This window comes from Pseudophryne corroboree, chromosome 3, assembly GCF_028390025.1.
Source record: "Pseudophryne corroboree isolate aPseCor3 chromosome 3, aPseCor3.hap2, whole genome shotgun sequence".
In the NCBI taxonomy this organism is placed as follows: domain Eukaryota; kingdom Metazoa; phylum Chordata; class Amphibia; order Anura; family Myobatrachidae; genus Pseudophryne; species Pseudophryne corroboree.
In genome coordinates, this window is record NC_086446.1 from 79166465 (window position 1) to 79190448 (window position 23984).

General features: G+C 47.2%; 1 protein-coding gene across 3 annotated transcripts in view; it reads right to left on the reverse strand.

Annotated features, from left to right (window-relative positions):
* Window positions 1–21037, reverse strand: part of LOC135054805 (NACHT, LRR and PYD domains-containing protein 12-like) — a 211884-nt gene extending 190847 nt beyond the window's left edge. For 2 of the 3 annotated variants that reach the window (XM_063958160.1, XM_063958161.1), the window contains exon 1: window positions 20920–21036. The gene's annotated coding sequence lies outside the window, so the exon portion shown is untranslated. Of the gene's footprint in view, window positions 1–20919 lie in introns of all 3 variants that reach the window. The other variant, XM_063958158.1, reaches the window with a different exon arrangement.
* Window positions 21038–23984: the final 2947 nt, after the last annotated feature.

Here is a 23984-nt window from a genome sequence, read left to right on the forward strand (position 1 = left end):
GGCAGGAAAATGGCGCTGAACGCTGCTGTGTCCACTCTGAGGAGAAGCCCCGCCCCCTCAATGGCGTTGGCTACCCACTCTTTGAAGATTATACTGGCTGGAGAATTTTGTGCTGGCCTGGATCCACAGATCCCGACAGGCTTGTTTTGGTCAGTGTAGGGTCCGGAGCTGGCCCAGGGCCGCACCGCAGTACCGCTGAGCCTTCCAGGAGCGCGGTACTACCCTCTAGCCGCCCTCATCACACTGGCACCCAGCTTGCAAGGGGGGATCGCCACACTTCAGCTCCCTTAGGGGGTGGCGGCTGGCTGACGGGGTGAGCATCCTCCTGTGGCGGGGCGCGATCGGACCCTTCTGGAGTTCAATGTCCAGTCAGCGGGTGCAGTGGCTCAAGACCCCGCAGGGCGGACACTGCCCCCCCCCCTCAGTCCCTCGCTGCAGGGAGGCTGTTGCCAGCAGCCTCCCTGTAAAATAACAAACTCTGAAAAACAAATTAAATTTTTTTTCTAAGAGAACTCTGTAGAGCTCCCCTAGCTGTGACCGGCTGCTCCGGGCACATTTTCTAAACTGAGTCTGCTAGGAGGGGCATAGAGGGAGGAGCCAGTCCACACTATTAAACTCTTAAAGTGCCAATGGCTCCTGGTGGACCCATCTATGGCCCTCATTCTGAGTTGTTCGCTCACTAGCTGCTTTTAGCAGCCGTGCAAACGATAACCCGCCACCCCCTGGGAGTGTATCTTAGCTAGTGATGTGCACCGGACATTTTTCGGGTTTTGTGTTTTGGTATTGGATTCAGTTTTGCGGTCGTGTTTTGGATTCGGACGCGTTTTGGCAAAACCTCTCTGAAAATGTTTTGTCGGATGCGAGTGTGTTTTGGATTCGGATGTTTTTTTTACAAAGACCGCTCAAAAACAGCTGAAATCATAGAATTTGGGGGTCATTTTGATCCCATAGTATTATTAACCTCAATAACCATAATTTCCACTCATTTTCAGTCTATTCTGAACACCTCACACCTCACAATATTATTTTTAGGCCCATCTAGGAATGCAGTGTCAGACAAGATGGCACGTCAAAAAAATAATCCCCAAACAGCACATGATGCAAAGAAAAAAAGAGGCGCAATGAGGTAGCTGTGTGATTAAGATAAGCGACCCAAGTGGCCGACACAAACACCTGGCCCATCTAGGAGTGGCACTGCAGTGTCAGACAGGATGGCACTTCAAAAAAATAGTCCCCAAACAGCACAAGATGCAAAGAAAAAAAGAGGTGCACCAAGGTCGCTGGATGGCTAAGCTAAGCGACACAAGTGGCCGACACAAACACCTGGCCCATCTAGGAGTGGCACTGCAGTGTCAGACAGGATGGCACGTCAAAAAAATAGTCTCCAAACAGCACATGATGCAAAGAAAAAAAGAGGCGCAATGAGGTAGCTGTGTGACTAAGCTAAGCGACCCAAGTGGCTCACACAAACACCTGGCCCATCTAGGAGTGGCACTGCAGTGTCAGACAGGATGGCACTTCAAAATAATAGTCCCCAAACAGCACATGATGCAAAGAAAAAAAGAGATGCACTAAGGTCGCTGGATGGCTAAGCTAAGCGAGATAAGTGGCCGACACAAACACCTGGCCCATCTAGGAGTGGCACTGCAGTGTCAGGCAGGATGGCACTTCAAAAAAATAGTCCCCAAACAGCACATGTTGCAAAGAAAAATGAAAGAAAAAAGAGGTGCAAGATGGAATTGTCCTTGGGCCCTCCCACCCACCCTTATGTTGTATAAACAGGACATGCACACTTTAACAAACCCATCAATTCAGCGACAGGGTCTGCCACACAACTGTGACTGAAATGACTGGTTGGTTTGGGCCCCCACCAAAAAAGAAGCAATCAATCTCTCCTTGCACAAACTGGCTCTACAGAGGCAAGATGTCCACCTCCTCCTCATCGTCCGATTCCTCACCCCTTTCACTGTGTACATCCCCCTCCTCACAGATTATTAATTCGTCCCCACTGGAATCCACCATCTCAGGTCGCTGTGTACTTTCTGGAGGCAATTGCTGGTGAATGTCTCCACAGAGGAATTGATTATAATTCATTTTGATGAACATCATCTTCTCCACATTTTCTGGAAGTAACCTCGTACGCCGATTGCTGACAAGGTGAGCGGCTGCACTAAACACTCTTTCGGAGTACACACTGGAGGGTGGGCAATTTAGGTAAAATAAAGCCAGTTTCTGCAAGGGCCTCCAAATTGCCTCTTTTTCCTGCCAGTATACGTACGGACTGTCTGACGTGCCTACTTGGATGCGGTCACTCAAATTGTTAGGCGCCGGGGTCCGCTCGTCGGTGCGGCCCGGCGCCTAGCAACCAGGGACGCCGTACGCGGACAGCCGCCGGCTCCCTGGCAACGCTGGACGCCGGGCGCGCTGAGCCGCACGGACCCTAGCAACGGGGACGCCACTGGCGGACCGCGTTCCCCGTTGCTAGGCTTTAGGAGTTAATGTATTCACCTGCTCTCTGGCCGTGCAGCAAGGCAGCTGCACGGCATTTATTCTAATCAGCCTTTTGGCAGCTGATTGGAGGACTCCTTGTTAAATACACTCCCAGGGCTTCTCACAGACGCCGGTAATAGCTTCCTGCATGCTGTCTCTGTTTGCTGAGAGTCTGTTCCAGTCTTGCTGTATCCGGTCATTCCAGTATTCGGAAGTCCTGAACTCGGAAGTTGTCATCTTATTCCTGGAGTCCTGACTAATCACCATATAACATCCAGTGGTGTTCGTGAGTCGCGGCTTTGCCGTGTGTTGCGGCTTGTCCGCTTTATTATTTATTATTTGTGTTTTGGAGCATTTCGCGGAGGGTTCCGCTTCCACAGGTCCACTCTGGTATCCGGCGGTGCTGGGTAGGAGTATTGGACAAGTGGATTTTGGTTGTCCTTTTCCCTGGCGGGTTTCCGCACATACTTCAGGTTTTGTTAGTTAGCATAGCTTGTTGCCCCTGGCCTGATGTCAGTCAGAGGTCCTCTTGTTATCATCCTGCCTCGGATTTCCCTTTGTCTCTCACTAAGACCGAGGGGCACCGGAGTTGGGCAGACATAATCCGCCCTTCAAACGTGGCTGCCAGGGGCTCAAGAAACCATAGTCTCGCAGGGGATTTCCGATAGCACGGGTGAGACAATAGAGTTAGGGCGCCAGGGGCAACTAGTCTTTCCTGCTCCCGTTACCTGCATTCCATTCCAGCGCTCTGGTCCTTGTCATAAAATCTCCTCCGGTCAGGAGTGCTGGAATCGTAACATTATTACCGGCCATACCAAAACTTAAAATTAAACGGAGTTTAATTTTTTCTTATTCAGTTTTTGTAAGAAATTGTCGGCCTCATGAATCCAACAGGGTTAGGAACAAATCCTGGTCAGCTCAGTTTTTGTTAGAAATTGTCGGCCTCGTGAATCCAACAGGGTTAGGACCAAATCCTGGTCAGCTCTTAGTCAGTCAGATTCAAGAACTTACTCAGATGGTTCAGGATCTTTCCCTTCGGGTGAAGTCGCAGGAAGATCTTTTACGAACTTCCCCGAGGGTAGTTCCTGAACCAAAAATGCATTTGCCTGACCGTTTTTCTGGTGATAGAAAAGAGTTTTTTAATTTTAAAGAATCCTGTAAACTTTATTTTCGTTTAAGACCGATCTCCTCGGGTACTGAATCTCAGCGGGTCGGGATTATTATTTCTTTGCTCCAGGGGGATCCCCAGACTTGGGCATTTGGTTTAAAAGCAGATGATCCGGTGTTGTTGTTAGTAGACGCTTTTTTTGGGTCTTTAGGACTGTTATATGATGACCCTGATAGAATAGAGAGGCATCCGCTGAAGGTCAATTGCGCGCTCTCAGACAGGGTAGGAATCCTGCAGAGGTTTATTGTACGGAGTTTCGCCGGTGGTCGAACGACTGTGGCTGGAATGACCCAGCCCTGCGCAGTCAGTTTCGCCTCGGCTTATCAGAATCTATTAAAGACAGTCTCCTCCAGTATCCTGCTCCTGAGACTCTCGATAAACTCATGGAGCTTTCTATTAAGATTGATCTTCGTCTCAGAGAGCGGAAGGCTGAAAAAGGAGCATCGGTCAGGTCATCTCCGTGTGTATATTCCATCCCTGAGGACATAGAGGAGCCCATGCAGATGGGTCTCTCCCGGTTGTCTCCTGAAGAGAGAGCCAGAAGGCAAAACTCTGGTCTTTGTTTGTTCTGTGGGGGTAAGGGACATTTTGCTCGTAATTGTCCGAATAAGTCGGGAAACGCCTTGACAAGGTGAATTGTGAGGGGGTTCACCTAGGTCTGCAGCTTATCTCCTCGAATAACTCCCTTTTAGTCCCAGCTAAGGTTTCCTTTGGCAGCCTCAGTTCCTCGGTGTCGGCTTTTGTCGACAGTGGAGCCGCAGGAAACTTTATGGATTTAACTTGGGCTAAGGCCTTAGGCATTCCTCAGTTATCTTTGGGTAGGTGTGTCACCATGCATGGCTTAGATGGGAGTCCACTGTCCAATGGGGTTATCTCCCTCTGTACACCCCCTGTACTACTTACGGTAGGAGCTCTTCGTTCTGAAAAAATCGAGTTCTTCCTTACCCATTGCCCAGCAGTTCCAGTGGTTCTGGGTCACCCTTGGCTGGCCTTTCACAATCCCACCATTGATTGGCGGTCAGGGGAGATTTCTCAATGGGGTGCCTTCTGTGATAAGGAATGTATTTCGTTTCCAATCAGAATAGCTGCTGCCATTCCTGAACTCATTCCCGTGGAGTACCAGGAGTTTGCTGATGTGTTCTCCAAGGGCAATGCAGACATTCTGCCTCCCCATCGGCCTTATGATTGCGCCATTGAGCTAATTCCTGGTGCCGCATTGCCAAAGGGAAGGTTATATGCTTTATCCGGGCCAGAAACTGCGGCCATGAATGACTATGTTAAAGAGAGCCTAGGGAAAGGATTTATTAGGCCATCTAAATCTCCTTTAAGTGCAGGCTTCTTCTTTGTGGAGAAAAAGGATGGCTCGCTCAGACCTTGCATTGACTATAGAGCCCTAAATAAAATCTCAGTTAAAAATACTTATCCTCTGCCGCTGATTTCTGTCCTCTTTGATCAGCTGCGTTCGGCTGTGATTTTTTCCAAAATTGATCTAAGAGGAGCGTATAACCTCATCCGAATCAGGTCCGGAGATGAGTGGAAGACAGCCTTCAGTACTCAGTCGGGTCACTACGAGTACCAAGTGATGCCGTTCGGCTTGTCTAACGCTCCAGCAGTTTTCCAGGACCTCATTAACGATGTGCTCCGTGACTTCCTAGGGAAATTCGTGGTCGTTTACTTAGACGACATCCTGATTTATTCTGACTCTATTGAACAACATGTTACCCAGGTGCGTCAGGTTCTTCAAAAGTTACGTGAAAATCATCTATATGCCAAACTGGAGAAATGCGAGTTTCATGTCACGGAGGTATCTTTTTTAGGATACATTATTTCCCCTCGGGGATTTTTCATGGAACCAAAGAAGTTCCAGGCCATCCTTAGTTGGGTGCAACCCACCAATTTAAAAGCAATTCGGCGCTTTTTAGGGTTTGCGAATTATTACAGGAGGTTCATTCGATCTTTTTCCGACCTGGTTGCTCCCATTGTGGCCCTGACAAAGAAAGGAGCGGATCCAACCAACTGGTCGCGTGAAGCGGAGTTGTCCTTTCGGGCCTTGAAACAAGCTTTTGTCTCGGCTCCAGTCCTCAGACATCCCAATACAGGATTGCCCTTCGTTGTGGAGGTTGATGCCTCGGAAGTTGGAGTAGGGGCTATACTATCTCAAAAGGATCCAGAGTCTCAGGAACTACATCCTTGTGCCTTTATGTCCAGGAAATTCTCCTCCGCTGAATCCAACTATGACGTTGGTAACCGGGAATTACTGGCAATAAAATGGGCTTTCGAGGAGTGGAGGCATTGGCTGGAGGGAGCAACACATACCATTTCAGTATTGACTGACCATAAGAATCTGCAATACATCGAATCAGCTAAGCGGCTGAATGCCCGGCAGGCTCGTTGGGCTTTGTTCTTTACTTGTTTCAAATTTATTATAACTTTCAGGCCAGGTTCCAAGAATACCAAGGCAGATGCTCTGTCACGCAGTTTTCTTCCGGTTCATGATAACAGTCCTGTTACTCCCATACTTCCATCTTCAGTCATTTGGGCAGGCCTCACACAAGATTTATTTATCCAGTTAAAACAGCTTCAACACCAAGCTCCTGGAAATACTCCTGCTGGTCGTCTTTACGTCCCTGAGTTCTTGAGAGCTACTGTTTTGACTGAGTTCCATGATAACAAAGTTTCCGGGCATCCAGGGATCTCTAAGACATTGGAGTTAGTCTCCCGCTCAGTATGGTGGCCTGGTCTTTCTAAAGACGTTAAGGAGTTTGTTTCTTCATGTCAGGCTTGTGCACAGCATAAGGTTCCCCGTTCCTTGCCTATCGGGCAACTTATGCCCTTGAATGTCCCTCTCAGGCCATGGTCTCATATCTCCATGGATTTTGTGGTGGACCTTCCCCTTTCAGCTGGATGCAGAGTCATTTGGGTGGTAGTAGACCGTTTTAGCAAGATGGCTCATTTCATTGCCCTTCCCCGACTGCCATCTGCCCAAGGATTGGCAGTGTTGTTTCTCCGCCATGTTTTCAGACTTCATGGGTTGCCCACTGATATTGTTTCTGATCGGGGTCCACAATTCATTGCACAATTCTGGAAGTGTTTTTGTGCTTCATTAAAGATGAGATTGTCATTAACATCTGGTTACCACCCACAGTCCAATGGGCAAACCGAGCGAGTTAACCAATCATTGAAACAGTATTTGCGTTTGTACTCAGCCAAACTCCAGAATGATTGGTCCGAGTTTCTTCCATTGGCGGAGTTTGCTTACAATAATTCTTGTCATTCCTCCACCAACGTGTCTCCATTCTTTTCAGTTTTTGGTTTTCACCCCAGAGCTAATTCTTTTTTTCAACATTCCTCAGTTTCCTCGCTAACCTTAACCTCCCATCTCAGAGCCATTTGGAAAAAAGTGCACCTTGCTCTCAGAAAAGCGGCCTTTCGAGAGAAATTTTTTTCTGACCGGCTCCGACGTCCTTGCAATTTTAAGGTGGGAGATAGGGTATGGTTGTCGACTCGTAACATTAGACTTCGACAATCTTCAGCTAGGTTGGGACCCAAATTTATTGGACCATTTCATATCATTAAAAAAGTTAACCCAGTTGCTTTCCGGTTACGTTTACCAAAATCTCTTCGGATTGGTAATACGTTCCATTGCTCCCTGTTGAAGCCATACATTTCTTCCAATAAATTTCCTCGGAAGATCTCTCAGGGAAGATCTCCAGTGGATGTACAGGGACAACAGGAGTTCCTGGTGGAGAATGTTCTCGATTCCAAGTTGTCCAGGGGCCGGCTTTATTTTCTGGTTCACTGGAGAGGTTATGGTCCAGAGGAAAGGTCCTGGGTCCTGGATAAGGATCTTCATGCCCCAAGGCTCAAGAGGGCATTTTTTCGGGAATTTCCATGGAAGCCTGGCTTTAGGGGTTCCTTGACCCCTCCTCAAGGGGGGGGTACTGTTAGGCGCCGGGGTCCGCTCGTCGGTGCGGCCCGGCGCCTAGCAACCAGGGACGCCGTACGCGGACAGCCGCCGGCTCCCTGGCTACGCTGGACGCCGGGCGCGCTGAGCCGCACGGACCCTAGCAACGGGGACGCCACTGGCGGACCGCGTTCCCCGTTGCTAGGCTTTAGGAGTTAATGTATTCACCTGCTCTCTGGCCGTGCAGCAAGGCAGCTGCACGGCATTTATTCTAATCAGCCTTTTGGCAGCTGATTGGAGGACTCCTTGTTAAATACACTCCCAGGGCTTCTCACAGACGCCGGTAATAGCTTCCTGCATGCTGTCTCTGTTTGCTGAGAGTCTGTTCCAGTCTTGCTGTATCCGGTCATTCCAGTATTCGGAAGTCCTGAACTCGGAAGTTGTCATCTTATTCCTGGAGTCCTGACTAATCACCATATAACATCCAGTGGTGTTCGTGAGTCCGCTTTATTATTTATTATTTGTGTTTTGGAGCATTTCGCGGAGGGTTCCGCTTCCACAGGTCCACTCTGGTATCCGGCGGTGCTGGGTAGGAGTATTGGACAAGTGGATTTTGGTTGTCCTTTTCCCTGGCGGGTTTCCGCACATACTTCAGGTTTTGTTAGTTAGCTTGTTGCCCCTGGCCTGTTGTCAGTCAGAGGTCCTCTTGTTATCATCCTGCCTCGGATTTCCCTTTGTCTCTCACTAAGACCGGGGGGCACCGGAGTTGGGCAGACATAATCCGCCCTTCAAACGTGGCTGCCAGGGGCTCAAGAAACCATAGTCTCGCAGGGGATTTCCGATAGCACGGGTGAGACAATAGAGTTAGGGCGCCAGGGGCAACTAGTCTTTCCTGCTCCCGTTACCTGCATTCCATTCCAGCGCTCTGGTCCTTGTCATAAAATCTCCTCCGGTCAGGAGTGCTGGAATCGTAACACATATAATCCTCCACCATTCTTTCAATGGTTAGAGAATCATATGCAGTGACAGTAGACGACATGTCAGTAATCGTTGGCAGGTCCTTCAGTCCGGACCAGATGTCGGCACTCGCTCCAGATTGCCCTGCATCACCGCCATCGGGTGGGCTTGGAATTCTTAGCCTTTTCCTCGCACCCCCAGTTGCGGGAGAATGTGAAGGAGGAGCTGTTGACGGGTCACGTTCTGCTTGACTTGACAATTTTCACACCAGCAGGTCTTTGAACCTCTGCAGACTTGTGTCTGCCGGAAAGAGAGATACAACATAGGTTTTAAATCTAGGATTGAGCACGGTGGCCAAAATGTAGTGCTCTGATTTCAACAGATTGACCACCCGTGAATCCTGGTTAAGCGAATTATGGGCTCCATCCACAAGTCCCACATGCCTAGCGGAATCGCTCTGTTTTAGCTCCTCCTTCAATGTCTCCAGCTTCTTCTGCAAAAGCCTGATGAGGGGAATGACCTGACTCAGGCTGGCAGTGTCTGAACTGACTTCACGTGTGGCAAGTTCAAAGGGTTGCAGAACCTTGCACAACGTTGAAATCATTCTCCACTGCGCTTGAGTCAGGTGCATTCCCCCTCCTTTGCCTATATCGTAGGCAGATGTATAGGCTTGAATGGCCTTTTGCTGCTCCTCCATCCTCTGAAGCATATAGAGGGTTGAATTCCACCTCGTTACCACCTCTTGCTTCAGATGATGGCAGGGCAGGTTTAGGACTGTTTGCTGGTGCTCCAGTCTTCGGCACGCGGTGGCTGAATGCCGAAAGTGGCCCGCAATTCTTCGGGCCACCGACAGCATCTCTTGCGCGCCCCTGACGTTTTTTAAATAATTCTGCACCACCAAATTCAATGTATGTGCAAAACATGGGACGTGCTGGAATTTGCCCAGATGTAATGCACGCACAATATTGCTGGCGTTGTCCGATGTCACAAATCCCCAGGAGAGTCTATTTGGGGTAAGCCATTCTGTGATGATGTTCCTCAGTTTCCGTAAGAGGTTGTCAGCTGTGTGCCTCTTCTGGAAAGCGGTGATACAAAGCGTAGCCTGCCTAGGAACGAGTTGGCGTTTGTGAGATGCTGCTACTTGTGCCGCCGCTGCTGTTCTTGCTGCGGGAGGCAATACATCTACCCAGTGGGCTGTCACAGTCATATAGTCCGGAGTCTGCCCTGCTCCACTTGTCCACATGTCCGTGGTTAAGTGGACATTGGGTACAACTGCATTTTTTAGGACACTGGTGACTCTTTTTCTGAGGTCTGTGTACATTTTCGGTATCGCCTGCCTAGAGAAATGGAACCTAGATGGTATTTGGTACCGGGGACACAGTACCTCAATCAAGTCTGTAGTTGCCTGTGAATTAACGGTGTATAACGGAAACACGTTTCTCACCACCCAGGCTGCCAAGGCCTGAGTTATCCGCTTTGCAGCAGGATGACTGCTGTGATATTTGACCTTCCTCGCAAAGGACTGTTGGACAGTCATTTGCTTACTGGAAGTAGTACAAATGGTCTTCCGACTTCCCCTCTGGGATGACGATCGACTCCCAGCAGCAACAACAGCAGCGCCAGCAGCAGTAGGCGTTACACTCAAGGATGCATCAGAGGAATCCCAGGCAGGAGAGGACTCGACAGACTTGACAGTGACATGGCCTGCAGGACTATTGGCTTTCCTGTGTAAGGAGGAAATTGACACTGAGGGAGTTGGTGGTGTGGTTTGCAGGAGCTTGGTTACAAGAGGAAGGGATTTAGTGGTCAGTGGACTGCCTCCGCTGTCATCCAAAGTTTTTGAACTTGTCACTGACTTATGATGAATGCGCTGCAGGTGACGTATAAGGGACAATGTTCCGATGTGGTTAACGTCCTTACCCCTACTTATTACAGCCTGACAAAGGCAACACACGGCTTGACACCTGTTGTCCGCATTTGTGTTAAAATAATTCCACACCGAAGAGGTGATTTTTTTTGTAATTTGACCAGGCATGTCAATGGCCATATTCATCCCACGGACAACAGGTGTCTCCCCAGGTGCCTGACTTAAACAAACCACCTCACCATCACAATCCTCCTTGTCAATTTCCTCCTCAGCGCCAGCAACACCCATATCCTCATCCTGGTGTACTTGAACAGTGACATCTTCAATTTGACTATCAGGAACTGGACTTCCGGTGCTCCTTCCAGTACTTGCAGGGGGCGTGCAAATGGTGGAAGGCACCACCTCTTCCCGTCCAGTGTTGGGAAGGCCAGGCATCGCAGCCGACACAATTGGACTCTCCTTGGGGATTTTTGATTTAGAAGAACGCACAGTTCTTTGCTGTGCTTTTGCCAGCTTAAGTCTTTTCATTTTTCTAGCGAGAGGATGAGTGCTTCCATCTTCATGTGAAGCTGAACCACTAGCCATGAACATAGGCCAGGGCCTCAGCCGTTCCTTGCCACTCCGTGTCGTAAATGGCATATTGGCAAGTTTACGCTTCTCCTCAGACGCTTTTAATTTTGATTTTTGGGTCATTTTACTGAACTTTTGTGTTTTGGATTTTACATGCTCTCTAGTATGACATTGGGCATCGGCCTTGGCAGACGACGTTGATGGCATTTCATCGTCTCAGCCATGACTAGTGGCAGCAGCTTCAGCACGAGGTGGAAGTGGATCTTGATCTTTCCCTATTTTACTCTCGACATTTTTGTTCTCCATTTTTTAATGTGTGGAATTATATGCCAGTAATAGATCAACGTATAATACTGGTGGTCACTGGTCAGCAAAACTCTGCACTGTACTCCTCCTATATAATATACTGATGGTCCCCAGTCCCCACAATAAAGCAGTGTGAGCACAGATATAAGCAGCACACTGAGCACAGATATGGAACGTTTTTCAGGCAGACAACGTATACTGGTGGTCACTGGTCAGCAAAACTCCGCACTGTACTCTTCCTATATAATATACTGGTGGTCCCCAGTCCCCACAATAAAGCAGTGTGAGCACAGATATATGCAGCACACTGAGCACAGATATGGAGCCTCTTTCAGGCAGACAACATATACTGCTTGTCACTGGTCAGCAAAACTCTGCACTGTACTCCTCCTATATAATATACTGGTGGTCACCAGTCCCCACAATAAAGCAGTGTGAGCACAGATATATGCAGCACACTGAGCACAGATATGGAACGTTTTTCAGGCAGACAACGTATAATACTGGTGGTCACTGGTCAGCAAAACTCTGCACTGTACTCCTCCTAGATAATACTGCTGGTCCCCAGTCCCCACAATAAAGCAGTGTGAGCACAGATATATGCATGCAGCACACTGAGCACAGATATGGAGCGTTTTTCAGGCAGACAACGTATACTGGTGGTCACTGGGCAGCAAAACTCTGCACTGTACTCCTCCTATATAATACTGCTGGTCCCCAGTCCCCACAATAAAGCAGTGTGAGCACAGATATTTGCAGCACACTGAGCACAGATATGGAGCGTTTTTCAGGCAGAGAACGTATAATACTGGTGGTCACTGGTCACCAAAACTCTGCACTGTACTCCTCCTATATAATACTGCTGGTCCCCAGTCCCCACAATAAAGCAGTGTGAGCACAGATATATGCAGCACACTGAGCACAGATATGGAGCGTTTTTCAGGCAGAGAACGTATAATACTGGTGGTCATTGGTCAGCAAAACTCCGCACTGTACTCCTCCTATATAATACTGCTGGTCCCCAGTCCCCACAATGAAGCAGTGTGAGCACAGATATATGCAGCACACTGAGCACAGATATGGAATGTTTTTCAGGCAGACAACGTATACTGGTGGTCATGGTCAGCAAAACTCTGCACTGTACTCCTCCTATATAATATACTGGTGGTCCCCAGTCCCCACAATAAAGCAGTGTGAGCACAGATATATACAGCACACTGAGCACAGATATGGAGCCTTTTTCAGGCAGACAACGTATACTGGTGGTCACTGGTCAGCAAAACTCTGCACTGTTCTCCTCCTATATAATATACTGGTGGTCCCCAGTCACCACAATAAAGCAGTGTGAGCACAGATATATGCAGCACACTGAGCACAGATATGGAACGTTTTTCAGGCAGACAACGTATACTGGTGGTCACTGGTCAGCAAAACTCTGCACTGTACTCCTCCTATATAATATACTGGTGGTCCCCAGTCCCCACAATAAAGCAGTGTGAGCACAGATATATGCAGCACACTGAGCACAGATATGGAACGTTTTTCAGGCAGACAACGTATACTGGTGGTCACTGGTCAGCAAAACTCCGCACTGTACTCCTCCTATATAATATACTGGTGGTCCCCAGAATAAAGATATTTGCACTGCAGCCCCCTGAAACAAAGTGAGAGGACGCCAGCCACGTCCTCTCACTATCATTTCCAATGCATGAGTGAAAAATGGCCGCGACGTGTGGCTCCTTATATAGAATCCGAATCTCGCGAGAATCCGACAGCGGGATGATGACGTTCGGGTGCGCTTGTGTTAACTGAGCCATACGGGAGAATCTGTGTCTGCTTTGGACCCGTGTAAAAAGGGTGAAGTTCGGGGGGGTTCGGTTTCCGAGGAACCGAATCCGCTCATCACTAATCTTAGCTTAGCAGAAGTGCGAACGAAAAGATCGCACAGCGGCTACAAAGTAATTTTGTGCAGCTTCAGAGTAGCTCCAGACCTACTCCTAGCTTGCGATCGCTGCAGACTATTTAGTTCCCGTTTAGACATCACGAACACGCCCTGCGTACGGCCAGCCATGCCTGCGTTTCCTCAGGCACTCACTCCTGAGTTTGTATCTGACACGCCTGCATTTTTACACACACTCCCCGAAAACGGTCAGTTACCTCCCAGAAACACCCACTTCCTTTCAATAACTCTGCGGCCAGCAGTGCGATTGAAAAGCGTCACTAGACCTTGTGTGAAACTGCATCGGCTGTTGTGAAAGTACGTTGCGCGTGCACACTGCGCCACATACGCATGCGCAGAAGTGCCGCTTATTTACCTAATCGCTGTGCTGCGAATGAAAACAGCTAGCGAACAACTCTGAATGACCCCCTATACCCCATGGTACTAATATGGACCCCAGCATCCTCTAGGATGTAAGAGAAAAGCTTTTATGCCATCAGCTGCAAAAGCGTTCGCACACTTGCAAAGCGAAAATACACTCCCCCATAATCAGTGACTATCTGATCGCAGCACGTCAAAAAGTTACTAGCGAGAGATCAACTCGGAATGACCCCCTATGTCCTCCAACTTTCTGAATAGGATATAGGGGGGCATACCAAACTCACATGTTGAGACACCTCCAAACTTTTAGATATTGGGGGTCTGAATGCTCTCGCGGAGTAGATGCGCATGATCCGGAAAAGGGGCATGATCTCAGGTAAAGTGGCCATGACCTCACCTGAGTGGGTGGGACTTTGTGGCATTGACCCGTGGTGCGGCATTTTGGGGGCGTGTCCAGCGCTTCATAAATGCTGTGCAGGTGCGCATGGCATCTATTCAGAGATCACTCGCCGCTTTGCAGAGCAGAACAGCGGGTTATCAAACCCTCCCCCAACTGGTAGGTGTGGTACACTAAATCAAGGTATCATAAATATTCATAATAGGGTGGACACTAGTTAACTAATTGTGGATAGCATGGACCTTATAAACATCCAAGATGGCCATGCGTTCCATTACATTCCGCTCATAGGAAATATAAGGAACATACAGTACAGCAAGTACATATTAAATCATAAAATAAATATATAACATTAAAAATTAAAAGATCTCTTCACTTGTATACAATTAAAAAACATATTAAAATGAAAATATACAGGATTATAAAACCTATAGACCACTCGTAAAGGAATTGTATAACACTCTGGAAAAAAGTATCTTACAGAAACCATTGGGTTTCAAAATCTATTGCTGGCCATACACTAGGATGACCCCCGCCAGCTCCCCAGAGTATGACAGATCGTACGGTGACTTTGCACTGTATAATCTGTCATACCCCTGTAATTCAGTGCTGCCAAGATCGACTGATCATATGTGCCGAGGGGCCGCTCATTGTAATTGCATGATGTGTGTCAGTGTCCGGAGTCTTACCGGTACGCTGGGGCCGCGGGGCTGGCTTCTCTGGCGGTGTGCGGGCAGCAGCGGATGTGGGCTGCTGCGCCGAGTCCGTAGGCAGCTGTGGCGGCGGTGAGGGGGTCCGCTCGTGGCGGTGGGACGCTGCTACAGCGTGTCGCTCTTGCTGAGCCGTTGCTAGGAGACCAGAGACAGTGAGCAATGTGGCTTTGCAGAAAGGTCTGCATTACTGGGTGCCGCCATGTTGGAGACCAAGTTTTAAGCATAGTTCCTGTTTCTTCCAGCCAATCCAGGGGAAGCTCTCCCTATAAAAAGGGGGCTAGTTTAGGACAGGGACGCCAGTGCTTCAAGTTACAACCCTGTTGTAGGTGCTTTAGCCTGTGCTCCCAGGATCCTTGTCATATTCTGGTTACTCCTGATCCTGCTTGGTCAGTTCTCTGTTGCTGCTGCAGTCCTGCAGTTCCTAACCTGCTACTGCCTGTGGAAGCGCTCCTGGAAAACCCGGTCCAGTAAGACTCTTTGGGCACAGTTGGCCCCCGGGTCTTCTGCCTCGTCTTTCAAGCCACACTCCACAGATCTACTTCTCCAGCCACGTCTTTTTTCCACCGACCACAACCTGCAGATTGTTATCTTCAGCCTCATCCTCCAAACCACAGTCCACAGTCCTTGTCTCCAGCCACGTCTTCAACTACCATCCACAGTTCATCATCTGCAGTCTCGTCTTTCAAATCACAGTCCACAGTTCTTTGCCTCTAGCCACGTCTTTTAACCACTATCCACAGTTCCGCAGTTAATTATTCACAACCTCGTCTTTCAAGCCACAACCTGCAGTTCTTTATCCGCAACTTCGTTCTTTAACCATCGTTCTCCAGCCACAGTTCTCTACCTCAGCCCTGTACATAATAAATACTATTCATTGTCTCTCAACCCCGCCTACGTTCTTCATTGCTCCGTGTCCCATGCGAAGGAACTATATCCAACCCCCTCATCTTGTTCACCCACAGCCAACTACCTCCTCGGGCAAGTCTCAGCTGCTGAATCCTCAAACCTTGCTAGACGTGACAAGGTGCCACATCCATAAAAGCTCTTTGATTTAATGGGTCTCGGTACAGTCTGATTTAATAGTGCTACTTACTATATGATTCTCTACATTCTTTGCCTTCTGGTATATGAATTTTGGTTCGCTTTGTATATATGTTTTAACGACTATAGGGCAGATGTATTAAACCTAGAGAAGTGATAAAGCAGGGATAAGTACAAGGGGATAATGCAACAGCCTATCAGCTCCAATATGTAAATTGACAGTTCGGAGCTGATTGGCTGGTGCATTATCACCTTCCACTTATCACTGCTTTATCACGTCTCCAGGCTTAATACATCTGCCCATGAGTCCTTCAAAAGTATCATCCCAGTTTTTTCTTCTCCGATTGTTTATGTTGACTATTATATTTTGAGATAAAAAAGTATTCCTAATTCATTCTCCATTTTCCTCCCTTGCGGATCATTTTTTTATAATTTCCGGGCAGTTTCCGGTCTTTAGGTCGACAGCACTTAGGTCGACACTCATTAAGTTGACTACTATTGGTCGACGTGCATTATGTCAACATGGTCACTAGGTCGACATGGCAAATGTCGACACATGACACGGTCATGATGAGTTTTTAAAATTTCCCCCCCTCAGTTTTTTTACTTTTTTATACTTTACGATCCACGTGGACTACGATTGGAAACGGTAACTTTGCCCAAAGCATGGCGAGCGCAGCAAGCCATGCCAGGGGACACGGTGCATTAATTAGGAATCCCGGTCACTTTATGAGGAAAACACCAACAAAAATTTAAAAAACTCCTGATGACCTATTTCAATGTCGACCTAATGACCACGTAAACCTATTTCAGGTGTTGACCTAGTCACTGTCGACCAATAGAGGTCGACCTATTGACTGTCGACCTAGTTACTGTCAACCCAATGATCCACACCCTTTTCAGCCTATTGCAGGCAACACATTTTTCAAATGCTTCATTCACTAAGGTTGGATCATAGCCTTTTCGTCTGGTGTACGGGATCCCCACGGTCGAAATCCCAGCGGTCAGAATACTGATGCCGGGATCCCGACCGCCAGAATGCCAACAGGGGGGCGAGCAGAACGAAGCCCATTGCGTGCTCGCTGCGCTCGCCACAGGTTGTATTCCCACTCCATTGGTGTCGTGGACATCCAGGAGTGAGAATAACTGTGGCACCACTGTCTGCATTCTGGCAGACAGGATCCCGGCGTCGGTATTCTGATTTTGACCATTGGGATTCCGACTACATTCCGACATTTCACTCCACGGGGAATATATGCTAAGCCTTGCAGAGTGAAAAGGTGGAGAGAGAGATAAAGTTCCTTTCTGTGTGAAGGGGTGTGATACTTCATTTCTATCCACTGGGGATTATGTAGCTGTGGCCAGTGTTGGAAACACTGCTGATACAATGTAACAATAGTCATTTAGTTTATTACGTAAGTAGCAACTTACTGGTTTGCAGAACTCAAAATACAATTATTTAAAAGGAGGGAAAAAGAGTGGTGTTATATTGCCTTGCGGTGTCCAGTACTGTATGTATGTCTTTTAGATATTAAGAATAAATACAATCATTTTCTCCAGGGGTGCCACCAGAAATTGTGGGGCCCGCGAATGACAAAATAGGCAGCAACCCCCCCCCCAAACACACACTTTTACAAAAAATATTTAACACCTTAATACATTATGAAACGTGATGGGGGCTCATTAAATATTTAAGGGGTGGGGGAATCATAAAATATTTATGAGGTGGGGCAACATTAAATAACGGATGAGCGACGGTCATTATTATACAAGAATAATAGAATATGTGTGTACAGGGCCGGTGCAAGGTTTCTCAGCACCCTAGGCAAATGGTCAGCAAACCCCCCCGCCCCTGGCAAAATACCAAGCCCTCAGGTAACCGCCTGATAAATTGGTTTGGGTTAAGGTATTAGGGTTAGTTTGGGGTTAGGGTATAAGGAATAGGATATTAGGGTTGATTTAGCAGTGTGGGTCAAGGTTAGGGGTTATTATTAGGGAAAGGTATATATATATATATATATATATATAGTAGAGGAAATAAGGCGTCACTCCACAGACTTGAAAAACTGATTAATTGAAATCCTTTATTCCTACGTCGTTTCGTGGTGAAACCCCATCATCAGACTTGTTTTTTTCAAGTCTGACTTCTTTAAATTTTAAGGAGGGCGCCCCAGCAAGTTACCTGTGTTGCATGAATTGATTAATGCCGAACTACCTGTTCTATATATATATATATATATATATATATGTATATATATATATAATACATATGATATCCTGGCGCTTGGGATGCCGGCTGTCATAATACCGACAGCGACATCCCAGAGATTAAAATCCCAACACTTGATAATTAAGTAAACTAACCCTGATCCCTAACTCCCTTTGCAGCCTAATCCTAACCCTCTCCAGGGGTCCCTAACCCTAACACCCCTATCCTCAGCCTAACCCTCCCACCCCTGCAGACTAAAACTGCAGCCTAACATCCCTGCAGCCTAAACCTACCTCTCCCCTCAAAATAGTAATTTGGACCCATCCTACAATACTAGACTGGTTCCCTTAATCCCTGCTGTTCTTAACGGAGACGCACAGACTATACAGCATTTATATATATATATATATATATATATATATACACACACACGCGCACACACACACACACACACACACACACACACACAAAGAGCTGGGTCCGGCACTCTCCTAATGTCGGCTTTTCAGTGAAAGTGCTCCGGTGCATTCCTGACAGCTGGTACAGTCTGGCTGTATAATATATGTATGGAGAATGTAGATATATATATATATATATATATATATATATATATACACACACACACACACACACACACACACACACACACACACATACATACATACATACATATAGATACACACATATATAGGCATGTATATATATATATATATATTATATAAAACACTGGGTAGGGTGATGCACAGATCTAGGATGTGTTATTTTAGTGTTCCCTTTATTTTTTTGAGCAGTGTATATATATATATATATATATATATATATATATAATGTGCTTTATAGCATCAGAAGCTAACCAAGGGCCCGATTTAGCATAGAACGCATCTACGATGCTCTCACATACTGAAGCCCTTCTGCAGGGTGTGCATGCGCAGTAGCCACACTGCATGTGTGCACAGTGAGATGGAACGGCATCGCACATTTGCGACTGCCTCTGCTTGATTGACAGACAGAGGCGTTCGCACAACAGGTAGGGGTGTCAACTTGCCATTTAGGGGTCAGCTTTGCGTCATTGGGGGGGCGGACAATGCAGGCATGTCCGGACCATTTGCGGGGCAGACCGCGGTGGCTGCATGATATCACACGTGGCTGCTGCAACCCAAAACATGGCAGGTGGTCATCTGCTTTCACAGCCAGGGCCGTCTTTTCGTATGGGCTCAATGGGCTCTTGCCCAAGGGCCCCAGGAGTAAAAGGGCCCTAGGATGATAGCTGAGGTTCCCCTCTTTGCAGGGGTACCAGATTTTTGAAAATCGGCCCTGGGGAACCGGAGATATCTGACTTCAAAGCAGTGGTCCCCATCCAAGCCTTTTAATTGCTCTTCCCAGCCAGATATCTCAGGTTCTGTCTAACTTTTAGTGTTTCTGATGGTATACAGTAAAAGTTGCCAGTGTCCTCTTTCAGTGGACACTGGCAGCTTGTCTCTACTATGCCTAGAACCAGAGATATCAACAATCAAGCAGGTGGACACTGCCCCAGATCCACACGCCTGGTATGCAGTTTTATATTTTTATTGGTGGATTGCTCTGGCTCCTGATCTCTGATCCCCAAGTCCCCAGTACCTCCTGAAGGGGGAGCTCTATAGCTTTTTTTTTATCCCATTCAAAGCTACGAAATCAATTTCCAGGAACTTGAGATATGAGTCTGCAGTCAAGCAAGATGCATTCAGCCCAATGCATTCAGCCCAATGCACCCTTCTACAGTTTAGTGTTCTCCCTCCCACCCCATCTGTGTAGTAAAGGAGTAATTAGCAGAAATTACTGCTCCAGGTCCTACATGCTGAGCGGAAGATAGAACTCCCCTACCGCCCACAGGACATCAAAGCTGTTGCTAATAGCACCCTCCATCCCTACCACTGGAGGATGGGTAGGGGGCCCAGCGCATTGCTGTGCCCATGGGCCTACACTACTGTTAAGACGGCCCTGTTCACAGCTAGGCTGCGCAGGCAGAGGGCTACCCTTAACATGCAAGCGTTCACTGCTGAGTGAAGCATTTTCATGTTAGGGGGGGGAAGGGTAAACATGCGGGGGGACTAGTGTAAAGGGTTGTAGTTGTGTGATTTTTCGCACAACTACAACCCATGCTGAATTAGGCCCCAAATGCTATGTGATTTATAATAAGAAGTTGATATAAGATCATACTTGCCTACCTGACCCTCTCCATGAGGGAGAAAATGCTCTGTTCCTGCACTTTCCTGGTAATGTATGATTGCCATCACCTGTGGTGAAACACCTTTCTTATCAACTAACTAGCTCACCACAGGTGATGGCAATCATACATTACCAGGAAAGTCCAGGAACAGAGCATTTTCTCCCTCATGGAGAGGGTCAGGTAGGCAAGTATGTATAAAAGGCCCTACACACCCGGCGATCCGCCGCCGAGCTGCCCGACGGCGGATACGGCCGACGAGCGACCCGGCGGCGGGGGGGACAGTGACGGGGGGAGTGAAGTTTCTTCACTCCCCCCGTCACCCGGCTGCATTGAAGTGCAGGCAAATATGGACGAGATCGTCCATATTGGCCTGCATGCACAGCCGACGGGAGACCAGCGATGAACGAGCGCGGGGACGCGCATCGTTCATCGCAGGATCCTCCACACTGAAAGATATGAACGAGTTCTCGTTCATTTATGAACGAGATCGTTCATATCTTTTAAAAAATCGGCCAGTGTGTAGGGCCTATAAGATAACTAATCTGAGCGGAGACATACAAGACAAACAATAAAGACAATATTATTAGAGCAAAAGAAAGCAAATTCTAGAACAGTATATATGAACAGAAATACTATGAAGAAAGTAACATAGATGGAAACAAAAACTGCAATATACAGTATGAAATAAGGGAAGAGAGAAAAAAGAGCCCTCACTTCTCATTACACATAGGAAAGTCCCATTTGCACTATAAGTGTATTATCTTTTCCTACCTCTGATGTCCGTCAGCAGGAATACATGTCCAGGAAATAAGTGTGTAGTGCACTCTGAACGCAATGGAATGTACAGCAAAGGCAGACACTGGTTCCTGGTATGGTGGCCTATAAGTCTCAAACTTGTGAGTCTTTGTATATAATTTAACATTTAGCACACCATACATGACATCAAGCCTCTCACAAGTTTGAGATTTATAAGCCACAATACTAGGAACCAGTCCGACTGCATTTCAGATGCCATAGACGAGTGGTAAAGAATAAGGGAACTGAAATAAAAAACATCAGCCTACAGGGGAAATGTTCTAAGGCCAATACTTCCTGCCATCAATTACAGCACAATTGTCACGTATTTACTAAGCCTTGGATGGAAATAAAGTGGTCAGAGATAAAGTATCAGCCAATCAGCTAACTGTCGTGTCAAAGGCTGGGTTTGCAAAATGACAGTTAGGAGCTGATTGTGTTATTTAATAAAGGGTATTGTAACTAAATAACAGTGAGTGCTCAAGTTAAGTGCATGAATGTGGCATAAAGAGGATATGTGTGATATGTGAATATGTGAATCTATTTTCTTGTAGTGCTCTATAAATGTATGTGTATTATATATATATATATATATATGCGTGCAAAGATGGTGGCACTCAGAGACTTGAGGAAAGATGCAAATGGTGCTTTAATTCGACGTTTCGGTCATCAGCCCGTCATCAGGAGTAACAAACATTGTGTAACAAAATAACAGACATTTATACACTTACGAATAAACACATAATTACCTGATCTGCCGGGCTACGGCGTCCACGAGTTCTGCCGCATCATCAGAGGCGCGTCCTTGCAGTGCCGTCATCCGGGAGCGACCACCGCCCGCAGCCTATCACATAGACACAGCGTCACGTTGTCCCGGTAACCGGACGGCAACAATAACAAAGCAAAATAACATATAATGGTAAAAGCATAATAAAAAGAAATCCTGCTGGAGTTATTGGCAGATCTACCAACCATCTATGCCAGAGGTTCTCAAACTCAGTCCTCGGGGGCACACACAGGGCATGTTTTGCAGGAAACCCAGCAGGTGCACAGGTGTATTAATTACTCACTGACACATTTTAAAAAGGTCCACAGGTGGAGCTAATTATGTCACTTGCGATTCTGTGAGGACACCTGCAAAACATGCACTGTGTGGGGTCCTGAGGACCGAGTTTGAGAACCTCTGATCTATGCTGATAGCTATAGCTAGCACTGTACTATAAATGCCTAATATTTAGTAGATAATTTAATGTGATAAGCAATATATCATTGTTACAACAAATACGTGGCACTTATAAGTAGTGATGTGCACCGGAAATTTTTCGGGTTTTGTGTTTTGGTTTTGAGTTCGGTTCCGCTGCCGTGTTTTGGGTTTGGACGCGTTTTGGCAAAACCTCACCGAAATTTTTTTGTCGGATTCGGGTGTGTTTTGGATTCGGGTGTTTTTTTCAAAAACCCTAAAAAACAGCTTAAATCATAGAATTTGGGGGTCATTTTGATCCTATAGTATTATTAACCTCAATAACCATAATTTCCACTCATTTTCAGTCTATTCTGAACACCTCACACCTCACAATATTATTTTTAGTCCTAAAATTTGCACCGAGGTCACTGGATGGCTAAGCTAAGCGACACAAGTGGCCGACACAAACACCTGGCCCATCTAGGAGTGGCACTGCAGTGTCAGACAGGATGGCCCTTCAAAAAAATATCCCCAAACAGCACATGATGCAAAGAAAAAAAGAGGCGCAATGAGGTAGCTGTGTGACTAAGCTAAGTGACCCTAGTGGCCGACACAAACACCTGGCCCATCTAGGAGTGGCACTGCAGTGTCAGACAGGATGGCACTTAAAAAAATAGTCCCCAAACAGCACATGATGCAAAGAAAAAAAGAGGCGCAATGAGGTAGCTGTGTGACTAAGCTAAGCGACCCTAGTGGCCGACACAAACACCTGGCCCATCTAGGAGTGGCACTGCAGTGTCAGACAGGATGGCCCTTCAAAAAAATACTCCCCAAACAGCACATGATGCAAAGAAAAATGAAAGAAAAAAGAGGTGCAAGATGGAATTACCCTTGGGCCCTCCCACCCACCCTTATGTTGTATAAACAGGACATGCACACTTTAACAAACACATAATTTCAGTGACAGGGTCTGCCACACGACTGTGACTGAAATGACTGGTTGGTTTGGGCCCCCACCAAAAAAGAAGCAATCAATCTCTCCCTGCACAAACTGGCTCTACAGAGGCAACATGTCCACCTCCTCCTCATCGTCGATTCATCACCCCTTTCACTGTGTACATCCCCCTCCTCACAGATTATTAATTTGTCCCCACTGGAATCCACCATCTCAGGTCCCCGTGTACTTTCTGGAGGCAATTGCTGCTGGTGAATGTCTCCACGGAGGAATTGATTATAATTCATTTTAATGAACATCATCTTCTCCACATTTTCTGGAAGTAACCTCGTACGCCGATTGCTGACAAGGTGAGCAACTGCACTAAACACTCTTTCGGAGTACACACTGGAGGGAGGGCAACTTAGGTAGAATAAAGCCAGTTTCTGCAAGAACCTCCAAATTGCCTCTTTTTCCTGCCAGTATACGTACGGACTGTCTGACGTGCCTACTTGGATGCGGTCACTCATATAATCCTCCACCATTCTTTCAATGGTGAGAGAATCATATGCAGTGACAGTAGACGACATGTCAGTAATCGTTGGCAGGTCCTTCAGTCCGGACCAGATGTCAGCACTCGCTCCAGACTGCCCTGCATCACCGCCAGCGGGTGGGCTCGGAATTCTTAGCCTTTTCCTCGCACCCCCAGTTGCGGGAGAATGTGAAGGAGGAGCTGTTGACGGGTCACGTTCCGCTTGACTTGACAATTTTCTCACCAGCAGGTCTTTGAACCCCTGCAGACTTGTGTCTGCCGGAAAGAGATATACAACGTAGGTTTTAAATCTAGGATCGAGCACGGTGGCCAAAATGTAGTGCTCTGATTTCAACAGATTGACCACCCGTGAATCCTGGTTAAGCGAATTA